Consider the following 14,793-nt stretch of genomic DNA (forward strand, 5'->3'; position numbering starts at 1 on the left):
TTACTAACCAATGTCACTCCAATAAATTTAATAAAAATTAAACAGAACATATTTTTCTCTGTAGACATAGATCTGTCCTTGGAATAAGTATGTCCATGCACACTTGGAGAGAAGCCGCTGCTTAGGCTGGAATTCTGGGCCCACAAGCAAGTTTCATAGCATCTTTAGGAAGAAGGAAAGCAGATCTCAGCTCCCCTGGCGAGGACGGCTTGTGGTCCGCAGGTGCGAGGGGATCTGGGCAGAGATTCTCCCTCACTAAGGCTACTAACATTAGGCTACTAACATGAGGATGGGGCCCATATCGATTGCCCTTCATGGGGCAAAAAGAACCTGCTATCTCGAGAAACAGCGGACCTCTGGCAGGGAATAGGAGAAGCAGGAACAGAGAAGCTTCTCCCTCTGTTATACAAATATTAGATGCCAGCTGCCAGGGCAGCGTTACAAAGGCTGGTGGGGTCTCAGGGGGCCAGATGGGGATCATGGCAGCCAGACAACGGAGAGATGGCTGGGGGGTGCTGGCAGCATGCTGCATCTCTTGGAAAGAACTGGCCAGGCCAGCAGCTCAGGCCACTGCTTCTGACAAACAAGTCAGAATAACAAGAAAGATAATCCTGACATTTCTTCAGCTCTGATTTTTCTTCACTGCATGATTCCCTGCAGTATTATTCATGATCACGGACAATGGCAAATAGGCCACATTGCGGAGAGCTCTGTAGCTGGTAGGAAGAATGAGTAGATCATTAGGTTTTGACGCGTAAGGCACACTCCCAACTGCACGTGCTCAAAAGGCATTCAGTTTAAAACAATCATTCCTTATAAAGAAATTATAAAAGGTGTGCTTGTTATTAAAAAAACAACAATCCAGCAATACAGAAGCATAGTGAGTAAAAACTGAGAGACCCTTTCCTTCCTTCCCCTCCCCCGCATTAATCCCACTTTCTCCCCAGAGGAGAGGTCATCAGTTTGATGTGTGTCCTTTCCATTCCAGGACATAAAGATGTACCTCATTTATTCAAATGGCCACATAACTTTTCATCAGATGAACTGTTGAAGTTTATCACTATTATAATGCTGCAGTGAACCCAGCTCGGTGATTCCCAAACTGTGGTCGGTATGTATTTGCACAGATGTGTCAATATTTCTTAGGACAGAATCCTACACTGCAATTTCTAGGTCAAAGGGAATGTAAATTTTTAAATGTTGCCTAATAACCTTAGAAAAAGCCTTTACATTCCTGTTGAATATTTCCATGCTTTTATTTTTGCCAATTTGGGAGGTGAAAACTGCACCTAACTTGCTTTATTTTGCTTTGTTAAAAGAAAAATTAAAAAGCTGTGGTAAAATATACGTAAAATTTATCATTTTAATCATTTTTAAGTGTACGGTTAAGTGGCAATAAGTACATTCATATTGCTGTGCAAGGTCACCACCATCCATCTCCAGAAGTAATTTATTTTTATTTGATTAGCTAGAGAGGATCTATTCATTATCTATTGACTATTGTATTTTTCCTTCTCTCTCTCTTTCTCTTTTCCTTCCCTCCCTCTTTTTCTTCCTCCCTTCTTTTCTCTCTCCTTTCCTTTCTTTCACTTTTTCATGATCTTTGCAGACTTTCTAACTAGGCTGATGTTGTTTTTCTTTCTCTCCTTTTCTAAAATTAGGAGGTTTTCTATATCCTGGGTATTATCTAATACTTTTAATTTTATATATTTTACTTGCCTCCTTATATATTATTACATGATATCTAATCTTTACAATATCTCTGCAAGACAAGTGTTATTACTCCCATTTTGCAGATGAAGCAAATGAAGAGAAGTCTTGTGGTCACAGAGCTAATAAGAGGCAGAGACAAGATAGAGCTCCAGCTCAGTCTGGCTTTTTCCCAATCTCAGGCCAAAGGGAAAATGCTTGAGGCAGTTAAGGCTTTGTTAAAGTTGGGCAAGACTAAAGACCAGCAAGGGTGTTTGGAAGGGCAGGAAGTTCAAGAGACGTCAGGGGGAGGCTGCGGTAAGCAAGTTTTGGGGGGATCTAGAAGTTGGTGCTCCTAAGTATGGTGGAACCAAGAGGTTGGCTCCCACTTTCCCCTACTTCTCTTGCTGCATGAATGACTATCGAAACACTTATGAAATTGGGGTCTTGTGGGTGTTCACTCCCCTCTTACCACTGTGGTCACAGAGCTGTGGCTGCAAAGTGGAGGCCAGAGGGTATGGTCTGGAGGTCCTTTCTGGGTATTAATTCCCAGAAGTTTCTTATTTGTCCTCTTTCCCACATCCAATCAACCAGCAAGTGAGGTGGATTTTACTTCCTTAATGTCACTTCATTTCTCTTTGTTCCCTGACAGGTTCTCATGGCTGTGGGACTCATGGCAACTTACTTTTCAAAAACTGCAATGGAGAGACGGTAGCAAGAATAGGCACTTCACTCTTGTATAATCATGTATGAGTAATCACATGCATCCCAATCACCTTTGCCACATCCATTGGTGAGAAGCAAGTCACAGGTCCTGCTCATACTCAAGGGGAGGGGATTAGACAAAAGCACGAATACCAGGATCAAGTGGGCGTGCCCACCACATGTGGGCTGTCCGACCATTTTGGGAAATGTGGTGTGTTAAGTGACTCAGGACTTGGATAGCTGCAGGTCAGCTATACCAGGAAGGGCAAAGGTACAGAGGTGCAGCAGAAGCCATGGAAAATCCTCTGCAGACCCTGAAACCTTTGTTTTTGAAGTAATATCTGATTTTTGAGAAAAAGCAAAAAGGCTTCCAGGTATAACTTTCTCAGGTGACTGCTATGAAGGGGACAAGCTTTACAGGTTTGTGTAAAGCCTGGTAGGGACACGGAGGAAGAATTTAGAGTAGGAGGACATAGGAAAGTTGCCAAGGTTATCAACTATACATGGAGAAACAGAAAGGAGTAGGAAAAGGTTTAGAAACATCTAGGCCTCTGGCAGTGGGACACAAGAGGTATGGACCAAGTACAATACTCAAGTGAGGGAGCCGAACTAAATACAGAAACTCTGTAGATAGGCAAAGAGGGAGCTACTGGGACAGTTAGCATTTCCTTCCTGACCAGGAAGGGGAAGCCAGGAAAGCCTTCAGCCTAGATGTCTTTAGAAGGCAAATGAGGACCAGGCCATGCCAGCCTGCCTGTCAGCAGCTCTGGGGCAGAACTGTGGAGTGACAGGGGACTCAGGGATGTCTGTAGAGACAGACATGTATATAGAGTAGATGTGATTCTACTGAATGTTTGAACACTGTCTTACAGAATAAGTCCTACTGAAGAGTAGGTCTGGTTAAGGCAGGAAGCCCCACTTGAAAAAATGTTACAACCAAACAAAGCTATCTACGCACTAGACATTTCAAACTCAGTGTCTGACTATATCCTGGGCCATAAAACAAGTCCCAATAAATTTAAACTGGTTGAAATCAAACAGAGGATGTTCTCTGAGTACAGTGGAATTAGATTAGAAATCAATAACAATATCTAGAAAAATCCATAATTTGGAAATTAAACAAATTTACATTATCCATGGTCAAAGAAAAAAATCACCAGGGAACTTAGAAAGTTTCCCAACTGAATGGTAATGAAAATATAACTTTTCAAAGTTGGTGTGATGCAGCTAAAGCAGTGTTTGGAGGGAAATTTATAGCTTTAAATGCTTACATTAGAGAAGAAGACATATTCAAAGTTAGATCTCAGATTCCACCTTAAGAAGCTAGAAAAAGAGAGAAGTAACTAGAAGTTACTAGGAACTAGAAGGAAAGTAATCATAAAAGCAGAAATCAACAAAATATAAATGAGAAAATTAACAAACTCGTCATGTTTTGTGAAATTATTCCTCCCACTCTTCTCTCTAGCCACTTGGAGTGGGGGAAAAGAGTATGAAATAATAGTTAATTACTTCCTCTTGAGTTGTTGATACTTTCACCTCACAGCCAGAGAGAACGTTTTTGCCAGTAGGTGGCAGCGCTGGCACCTTGAAAATCCCGGACAGGCTGCGTTCTGGATCCACTGGGGGACTACTGATTGCTGCTGGGCTGTAGAGAGTTAATTAAAGACAGGAGAGTCAATTCCAGAAAGCAAATCTTCACTTCCACGTAGGACAGGAAAAGTTAGCGATTTCACAATAACACCTGAAACCTAATGCCGGTGGAATCAATGCTTGAAAACCTTGCTCGTTAAAGCCAGGGTTTCTGTACTGGATTACTGTGGATGGGCTTCGGGGTCTCAGGAAACGCCTACTTCCACTGCGTGCAAATATGGACAACCCCACTCTTCACCCCTCTGTCCTCCACAGTGTCTGAGTCTCAAAATGGACAGGAATTTAAAACAAGATGCCGTGCTGCAAGTGCTCCATTAAACACCACTCAGGAGTTAATCACGCATAAGCCTGCGCTGTAAAGAGAGGTGGTAAAAAGAATTCTGGCAGGGCGGCCTGGTGGCTCAGGTGGTTGGAACGCCCTTGCTGCTAACACCCAGCTCGGTTGCCAGGGCCCACATGGGCCAGTGAGCTGCGCCCTCTACAGCTAAGATTGTGAACAACAGCTCTTCCTGGAGCTGGGTTGCTGTGTGAAAAGAATACTGGCCTTGGATGGGAGACACGAGAGGCTGTCCACAGCTGCTTCTATAATGTTTTCTTACTAAAGGGTCGTTTGGAGTGGAAAGGGAGCGACTGCGTTTTGCAGGATTACTATGTGCACCAAACGAGGTACTTTCCACAAATGTCCTCATGTAATCTTTGCAGTAACCTCTCGTGTTTGGTGTTCACATCCCTTAATATTATTCCCCCAAATCCCTTAAGAGGGCCCTAGTGGAGCGCCGGCTTTTGTGGTTCCGGACTTGAAGCGAATGCACACATTTTGACTATTCCCCTCTTTTACAGACACAACTGTCATGCGATTTTGTTTAAATGAACTTTCCTTTAGAAATAGCCTTTCGTTTATTTCTTTGGTCTATCGCAGTCAAGAGGCACCTTCAGAATTGGCAGCATAAACACAGCCGTAAGGCAAGAACCAATACGATTTTAGGTTGAACTTAGAAAGTGCTGGAACCTCACTTTTCCGCTCTCTCGGGCTCCCTAGGTGGCCGGCGGCCCTGGCAGGGTTTGGGCGGGGGAATCTGGGGTCCGGGCTCCGCAGCAGCCTCCGCGCAGGGCTGACTAGCGGCAGGGTTTGGGAGGGGTCGGGCTGGGTCCCACGTGGTCGCCGCCGCCGGGTTCGCGGGGCCCCGCCGGGAGGTGGCCGCCCGAACTGCAGTGGGAGCACGCGGGCCACGAGCCTGCGAGCCCCGGCAGGCGCCCGGCCGGTCTGCAGCGTCGCGGTCACCGACTAGCCTGGCCGGGCGGCCCCTGTCGCCTGACTCCTTGCAGCCGCGCCCAGGCCTGGGAGACGCAGTGAGGAGGATGAGTCCCTTGAGCTGGTTGCTGCAGCCCACCCTCTGCCTCCAGCCCACCCTCTGCCTCCAGCCCACCCTCTGCCTCCAGCCCACCCTCTGCCTCCAGCCCACCCTCTGCCTCCAGCCCACCCTCTGCCTCCAGCCCACCCTCTGCCTCCAGCTCACCGACGCAGCAGCGCGGCGCGGCGCGAGCGCAAGCCCCAGGTAAGGCGCGTCCGGCGCGGGCGGGCGGCTTCCCGGCTCCTCCCGGATGGCTACCTTCTGAACCCCGCGGAGCACCGCGCGCTCGGTCCCAGAGCCGACTCTGCGGGCGGGGCTCCACGTCCCACGGCCGAGCTTCCTTGCTCACGCACTCCGCCGCGCCCCTCTTAGGAGGCAGCGCAGCCCTGCTGCCGCGTGAGACCCTGGCCCCCAGCCCTCGCCTTAGGTCAGCCCAAGGGAGATTCGCCGAGGTCTCCTGGTTCTTGCCAGCCTGCGTCGGGGACATTTGGGGGACGAATCGGCCAAGACTGTGTGGGTCCCGGACTTGGGCACATTTACTATACTTTGGAACTTTGTTCCCCTCTCTCTGCCCCAGTGTTTAATTTCTCCTGCTCTTATCGAAATGGTGAGAACACCCTGCAACTGGTTAACCCTGCTTGCGTTCACCTCCGTCTGATTCAGTCCTGAGTTAGAAGGGATTTTGTGGAGCCGAAGCCATTCCCCTTATTTTACCGATCTGGGAAACTGAGGCTCAGAGAGGGACCTTTGTGCTCCAGCTCACAGAGCGCATTCGCGCAGGACCACGTCTGACAGCGTCGTGTTCTCTCCGGCTTCCTTAGCTGTTCGCTACGGCGTCGTGCGGGGGAGGGCAATCGCGGCGAGGGGGGCCCAGTGAACTGCCCGGGTCCACCAGCCCTAGAGGAGCAGAAGCCAAGAGGACACAGGGCAAGTCTCGCGTCTCGGAGGCTGGACCTCTTTGGACATGAATGTTTCCTTCTCCGGATCAATTTTCTTACGCTCGGAATTTTCTGTTGTTCTCAAGTCCCTCTAGTCTGTGCGCCGTGGAAGCTGAATTTTGTGTTTGTATCGGTGGGTCCTATCTCTGGATCCCTGGAACTGGGGAGGGTGAACCTAGGCTTGTCCTGCGGGTGGCCCGTGCGCCCTCGGACGCCGGTGCCGGAGTTCAGGGTCGGCCCATCTTCGCTGACACCTGCGTAGCACCCGGGGCCGCGTCCACCTTTGGCTGCTCTGAATTTTAGTCATCGACCTGAGCGCAGCAAAGGAGAGGGTGACCTAACCGAGCGGCTCCTGGCGCTGGGAGCTGGCCGGAGAGCCGCACCGTGTTGCCAAGGCGCCTGGGCCGCGGACTCTCCCGCAGGAAGGCGGGAGGCGCGGGGGCTGGAGAGGGAAGTCCGCATCGGGGAGAGTTTCACACTCTGGGCGGTGTGGCCGCTGCGCGCTCAGTTACACAAAGCGGAAGTCCATCCTTTCGTATGAAAGCAGAATGTCTCACTTTTACAAAATCTATTACCAACTCGTAATTATACTACGACCAGTGAGTCTTAACAAGGTCTTGCTCCCTTCGCTCGAATCTGTCTTCATGGGTCTTTTATTTACCAGTTCTCAAAATGGTTGGTCTCAGGACCCCTCTACACTTTAAAAAAGTATTGAGGTCTCCAAAGAACTTTTATTTATGTGGATTAATGTAAATATTAGTAAAATAGAAGAGTACCAAACACATGTGCTATTAACCGTCAGAGTAGTGATGTCACATGCCTGTAGCCTCTAGAAAATTGTATTTGTACACTAGTGAGAGAATGAGAGTGAAACAGGAAAATATTGTTACGAAAATAGTCCCGACCTTACAGACCTCTTGATAGGGTTGTAGGGACACGGACAGGTCCCTGGACAGTTTGCCCCCTGAGAATCGCTGTTCTGTTCTGTGGGCAAACTGTCCCCTCCCCTGCAGACGTCAGAAGGTCAGTCAGTGGCAGGGCTGTATGCTTGACCTGCATGTTGTAGGGCGCTGTGGGTGGGTCCCTCAGGGGGTTGGGCTCTTGAGATTGTAGGGTGAAGCTCTGGAATCCAGCCTCCAATCCAATGCGGCCGTTTACTGTAGCTTTCTGGAAGCACTGTGGCTTGAGAGCTGGATTGGTTTTCAACTCTCTTTAATCTTTAGAGACGTTTCAGCGGAAAAGTCCATCCACCGACACTGCAGCCTTTTCTGAGCACCACACCGCTTCCTTATCAATACTCAAACAAAACTCGAGTTCTTTACTATTCCTGCCTTTGTTCTTTTACATTTGCTGTGTCTTCTCCCAGATATCCACATGCTTGCTCCCATACTTCACCTGGTCTTTGTTCAACTATCTCTCAATGAGATCCTTCCTGATAACTTTTTAAAGATTATGTCGACCTTACCCCCACTTCTCAGCCTGCCTGCCCTCCTCTCTGCTTTCCCTGATTTGGTTTTGTCTACAGTACTGAACTATCATCTGATAAATTTTTTGTTTTGTTTATTGTAACAAAAATATATGTAATCATCATAAAGGTAGGGACTGCTGCTGTATCCCTAGTGCCTAGAAGAGTGTGTGGCCATAATAGATGCTCACTAAATATTTGTTGAATGAAAACGGTACACTAAAGCCAACTTACTTCAGTATCATTCTAATTGGTCTGCTGAAGAGTACTCTTGGAAAAGTGCAGTTATCACAGGTTCCAGGAAGCTGGGATGGGAAGACCTGAGGAGTGCAGCAGCTTAGGGACTTAGCCCGCATTACACAAGTTGTCATTGTGCTTCTTTGTTTCATTGTATGGATTACACATGTCTGTGTTAAAATCTCCAGTGTTTCAGTTGACAGAACTTGTAGCTTCTTGTGTCTCCATCATCCATGGCCATTGTTTTTTTCTTTTAGGACAGTTGCAGTAAGGTTTAGAAGGGACATGTTAATAGTGTTAAGTTTTATTTCTTTTAAATCATCATAATGTTAAAATACATGGCCTCCTCTAGTAGCATGTGGTGGCCACAGTGACAGAGAAATGTGGTAATAGAGCAATTTATTTTCTTTTGTGGAGACAAACAGCCCTCCTCCGAGGATGTCAGTGTGAGGGAGGCTGGGCAGTTGCACCTGTAAGATCAGTGCGGCTACCTGGGGGCCTGCCCGTGTTCAGAGGCAAGGTCCGAGTTCCCTGATCAGAAGGCCTGAAGACTCTTCTTCCGGCCGCCTGGCAGGGCAGTGTCAGTGACCAGCAGGGTTAGTTGCTGGTGCAGAGTGGGAGACAGGATGCCCTGCTCGGTCAGAATAGGACTCCATTTATTGAAGAAGCTCTATAAGACGAGGGTTGTTTCTTTAAAAATCCTTTAAAACCACTGGCTTAAAAAAAAGTGGACTTCTTCCACCCCTATTGTGTTATTCTGAAAGCAGAGAATGGGAAAAGGTGGCAGCCTGAGGACTTAAAGATGTCAGTATGGTCTTATCTGGGCAGGTCACCATGGCTCAGGAAGGGGAGCTGAACACACCTTTCTCCATTCGGAGTCAGGCAGCACTCCTGAGCAACAGTGCATTACTAAGGTATTAATTGAAAAAGATATGATTCTGAATCTCCAGTCTGTTGCATGTTAAGGCCTCATAATGTGGTGTTTGAAACCCAGGGCTCAGGCGCCAGCCAGCCTGGCTTCAAATCCTGGACCCACCTAAGTAGCCATGAGACCTCTCAAGGCCCCAGTTTCTCTATCTGGAAATGGCCAGTGTCTTACTTAGTTGTGTGTCCTCCTATTTCCTCTCTTCCCGTTTTCTCCTGAATGGGTACCGGGCAGGCTCTCATCTCAACATGACACCAAAACTTTTCTTGTCCAGGCTCCCAGTGACCTCAGTGTTGTATCATCCAGAGGTCAGTTCTCAAATCCTTGACTTCTTTGGCCCATCAGCCACACCGAACGCACCTGCTTACTTTCTCCTCCTTGAAGCACTTTCCTTTGATTAGTGTTTTACTCTTCTGATTTTCCTAACAGCCTCACTGACCACTTCTCATTCTCTTTTGCTGGCTTCTTTTCTATCTCATGACTTTCAAGGTTAGACCATTTCTAGACCTTTTCTCCTTTTTTTTTTTTTTTTAGATTTATTGGGGAACAGTATGTACTTCCAGGACTTTTTTTACAAGTCAAGTTGTTGTCTTTTCAATCAATCTCAGTTGTGGAGGGTGCCCCGTTCAGCTTCAAGTTGTTGAACTTTCAGTCTTAGTTGTGGAGGGCGCAGCTCAGCTGCATGTCCAGTTGCTGTTGCTAGTTGCAGGGGGCGCAGCCCACCATCCCTTGCGGGAGTCACGGCAACCTTGTAGTTGAGAGGACATGCTCCAACCAGCCATCCGGGAGCTCAGCGGCAGCCCAGCTCAAGGTGCTGTGTTCAATCTTAGTTGTAGGGGGTGCAGCCCACCATCCCTTGCAGGACTCGAGGAATTGAACTGGCCACCTGTGGTTGAGAGCCCACTGGCCCATGTGGGAATCGAACCGGCAGCCTTCAGAGTTAGGAGCATGGAGCTCTAACCGCCTGAGCCACCGGGTGGCCCTAGACCTTTTCTCACTTATTTATGCTTAGTCCCTTGGAGAGTTCATCTAGTCCCATGGCTTTAAATAACATCTAAATGGTGACAATACCCTTTTTAAAATCTGTGGCCCAGGCTTCTGTCAACTCCAGACTCATGCATCCCCCCTCCATCTCGATTTCCTCACTTGGATGTCTGCTAGACTGTTCAATTCAACAGGGCCAAGACAAAAATTCTGACCTTTCCCTCGAATCCTGTTCCACCCCCGTCTTCTCCACCTCAATCGATGGCAACTTGGTCTTTTTAATTAACCAATTCAGCAAATCCTGTTGGCTCCAGCTTCCAGAATATATCCAGAATCTTATTGCATCTCATCAGTTCTATCACCACCACTCTGTTCTCTCACTTGGATTATTTCAACAACTTCCTAACTGACCTTGCATCTGCCTTCATCCCTCAATAGTCTATTCATCGCAGCTGCCAGAATGATCCTGTTAACACATTAAGTCATCTCATGTCACTCCTCTCACAAAAACCTATGCTGGCTTTCATCCTCCTCAGCATGAAAGCCCGAGCCCTTCCAGTAGCCCCCAGACCCCGTGTGGCCTGGCCTCCCTCACCTCTCTGACCTTTGCTCTGACCTTAAAGCTTTCCTCTTTAGTCACTCCACCTCAGGGCCTTTGCAACTGCTGTTCTCTCATCCCGGAGGGAATGCTCTTCTCTCAGATATCTCCCTGGTTTGATATCTGAGATATCTCCCAGATATCTCACCTCCTTCATGGCAAGGCTTAAATATCTTAGCAGACATTCAGTGACTTTCCTGATCCTCCTGTTTAAGACCACATCCGGTTCCCCCAGCACTCCCTGCTCCCTTTCCCGCTTTCATGTTCTCCACAGCAGTTATCACTACCATACCCGATGCAGAGAACTGTGTTTCATTCACTGCTGTATTCCTAGTGTCCTAAAATACACCAGTGCCCAGTGCTTAGAACAGTGCCTGGCATGTGGTAGGCATAGCCTAAATATGGAACTAATGAGTGTTGAATGAATGCAGTAGGACAATCCACGTGCAATGCTGGCACACAGTGAACATTCAAAAATAGCCAGCTGCTTTTAGCCTTATTATTGTTATCACGTGGCTGGATGCCACAACATGAGCCTTGTGTTGTTTTTCTAATCTGAGCAGTTTTCAGTGAGTAGATAATACAGTGACCCTACTTCTAGACTAATAAAGGCAACAATCAAATAAAAAAGGGTATATATAGTTGAACAGACTTTGTTTAAATAGAAGTGCAGGTATTTCGAGGTAGGATGGGACTTTAGGGAGATTACGTGAATTGGGTAAGAATAAACCAAAAACAACCCCAAATTTGCAATGTTCCCCCTGTTCCTCTCCCTCCTTCATAGACCCCATGATCTTGTGTATGGGTTTGGTTTTCCTGGGAACATGTTTGTTTAATATTATGGTCTCCTGATAGATGACAGTGAATTAGGTGCCCATGGATTTAATAATAACATTTTGACCCTTTGGCATGTCTCACAATTGGAAACAGTGTAGGAGTTTTTTTTGTGGACTGTGTGGGACTTGTGGGACCAGATTTCTTATGTAAGTCAGTGTGCTTAGTTGTATCACCATCTCGGAACACTTTGATTATCAACTCTTCCCCCTAAAATGAACAAATGACTAAACTAAACCTATGCTTGGAAGGCCACCTCTAGCAAACCAGTTGCATTTATAAGTAATTATTTTGTTACCTGTTTGAAATTAACCAAAGCTGTAACTGTCAGTCTCAGCTTTTGATTAGCATCTAGTTAGCTATGTAGTGTTTTTCTACAGCTTGATCTAATTCTAACCAACAGTGAGACATTTATTGCTTAATCAGCCCGGGCAACCATTCTTTGGTAGATGTGCAGTTTCCATTTGGCTTTTTGAAGTATTTAAATAACCTTGGTGTGGGGACAGAACCAGGAGTGCAGTTTCCAGGCTCTCGCCCTCACATGGAAATGTGCTGGTTCAGGTAGTAAATGGCCATCAATTGTGATTGGATGGCCATCTGCTATGGCTAGTTGGCCGTCAGCTGTAACCAGTGAGCCATTGGCCACTAATATAACTGCTGTGGCTACACTAGTAGCAAATGGGGTAGCAAGAAGATGGTGGCTGAGCCTGCAAGCGGAGCAGTGAGGGTTGTGAACAGTGAGGCTCCTGCTTCCTGTGTCTCCCACCCAGCCGCCAGCGAGAATCTAGTAGTATGACTCCCCTACCTATGGGAAGTCATACATATGGGAACCTCCGTGGGTGTTCCTTTTTGGCCTCAACATATCCTGTGTTCTTGTGTGGGGAGCGGGAGCTGAGACCCCACAGGCCGCCCCGCACGACACTTGGGGACCCTCATTACTCCATAAGAGGATGTCTGAGAACTGGCTGGAGACCTTGTATATGATTCTTCTCTTAATATCTACTTAACCATGAATAGGTTTTAAAACACATTTTTTTTTCATTTGTTCATTCATTTAACAATTACCTGTCTAATTTGTTTATTATCATAACCTACGACAGGGGTTGTTATGTAACTTCTACAGATGAGGAAACTGAGGTACAGAAAAATGAAGTGGCTTTAAAAATTCTCAATGGGGTAGCTGAGACAGAAGCAGAATTTAGGCTTTTTTTGCTCAATTAGTGCACTCATGAAAAGGTGGGTGTGTGAGCAGAATAGTAATTTAAATACTTTTAAAAACAAGGTCATAGGCTGGGGATAGTGAGATATATTCGGCTTGGTTTGCAGGGCATTTAAGAAAATTGAGGCAACATTTTTCAATTGGAAGATTTTATTTAAAGTCAGAATTTCTAGTTTTTTTTGACAAGTCCATTCTGGAGCACCAGGCCTGTTCCTGTGTGGCCAGCACTGGCTTTGGCTTTTTGGCCAGTATCCTTTATTGAGAGGTGTGGACTCCTTTGCTGCTGACTTTCCCCACCGTTTCTCACTCCCTGCCCATATGTTTATCTGCCTGCTTCTGACCTTATCTGAATGGTGAGAGGATGTTTTTGTGGGGATGTTTTTGTGGAAGGCAGCAAGGTGGCAGGTGGAGAAGAGAAGGTTGAAGGCTGTGGGAGCAGGGCCCCTGCTTTAAGAAGTTCCTGTTAAAGGAACTGTCTTACATTTTGAGATTCTGTGTGATATTTCCTTTGAAAACAGGTGGCTGTTGCTTGAATAATAACACACAAATGCAAATGCAATCCATCCTCATTATTTATAGATCCCATATTTGTGAATTCACCTACTTGTTAAAATTGATTTGTAACCCCTGTACTTATGGTGCTTTCACCATCATTTGCAGACATGCCCACCACTGAGAAAAATTTGAGTTGCCTGAGGCACACACATTTCCGCTGAGGTTGAATAAGTTGATGCTCTGTCTTGTCGTTTTGGCTCTCAAACAAGTAAACAAGTGTCACTTTTGTGGTCTACTTAGTGCCACCTTATTTGCATTTTTATGCTTTTTGTAGATGATTTCACTGTTTCAAATGACCACAAGTGTAGTGCTAAGCACACCGTGGTTCCTAAGCACAAGGCTGTGATGTGCCTTATAGAGAAAATTTGTGTTAGATGAGCTTCATTCAGGCATGAGTTGAAGCATTGTTGGCTGTGAGTTCAGTCTTCATGAATCAACATTAAATAAGGTGTCTTTCAACAGAAGCACACATGAAGCAAGGTTATGTATTGATCTGTTGATGAAAACGTGACCAGTAGCTTGCAGGAACCTAATCCTGTATTTCCCCTAGGAGCAGTGGTCAGTAGTTGGTAGTCAATGTCCTGGTGATTTTATAGAGTATGACTAAAACAATGAGGATTGATTATAAGTTGAAAACCCACAATCCAGGAAAGCATGTTACTTAAAAGGCTGCTGAAATTAAAGCCTTTTGTAAATAGAATGCCTTCCAAATATTTCCTATAATCCTGGATAGTCACATTTCTGGGTTGTTTGTTATGTAGTTCACCTCATGAGTGTACATGACCTTTGCACTGAACTCCTTGAGGGCTGCCTTGTACATTTCTTTGTACAGTGTCTCTTAATAAATGGGCACTTCATAAATGCCCGGTGTTGAGACTGAGAGGCACTTGGGGTCAAAGGGCACAATGGCCTGGCCTTGGGTGGATGTGAACCATGGCTCAGCCGGTAAAACTGCCGGGAGAGAAACCATGGAACATCATTGTCATGCGGGGTCTCTGGTTCTGCTCCCCACACAAGAATGCAGGATATGGTTTGGCCAAAAAGGCACACCCACGGAGGTATAGATAGGGGAGTCCTACCCCTATATTCTCACTGGTGGCTAGTCAAGACACAAAAGCAAATATCCGCCACTACCCCAACAAGGGGTCTGCCTGCACCCCAGTCTCTCTGGCAGCTGGGTGAGACACAGGGAGTAGGATCCACATGATCTGCAATCCGCTGTCTGCTTCTTTGCCAATCAACCAATCTTACTTGCTAACTGCAACCCGTGCTTGCTAGCTCAGCCACGGCAGTTATATCAGTGGCTAAGGGCTGGCTGGTTACAGCTGAAGGCCATCTACTACCCGAGCGAGCACCTTTCCAAGTGAGGTCGCGAGCCTGGAAACTGTTTTCTGGGACTCTGTCCCGATGACCATCCAGTTCTCTGCTATTGATCCAGAGGCTTTTGTAAGAAAGAAATGCTATAGGATAACGCAGGTCCTAATGGGACAGGGGCAAGCTGTGAAATCAGGGACTCATTAGCACCATGATGTCAGCCTTGGCTGCACATTGGAATCACCAGGGGAGTTTTAAAAATATCACCTCTGATTCCACCTCCAGAGGTCCTGATGTGACTGGTCTGAGGTGGGAAACCCAGATATTG

General features: G+C 46.7%; 1 protein-coding gene across 1 annotated transcript in view; it reads left to right on the top strand.

The window, feature by feature from the left end:
* The window catches only part of TRABD2A (TraB domain containing 2A), a gene marked incomplete at its 3' end in the record, with an annotated part of 84,003 nt that overhangs the window by 19,140 nt on the left and 50,070 nt on the right, over positions 1-14,793 (top strand).

The sequence above is a fragment of the Rhinolophus hipposideros genome, assembly GCF_964194185.1.
Source record: "Rhinolophus hipposideros genome assembly, chromosome: 12".
Lineage (NCBI taxonomy): Eukaryota > Metazoa > Chordata > Mammalia > Chiroptera > Rhinolophidae > Rhinolophus > Rhinolophus hipposideros.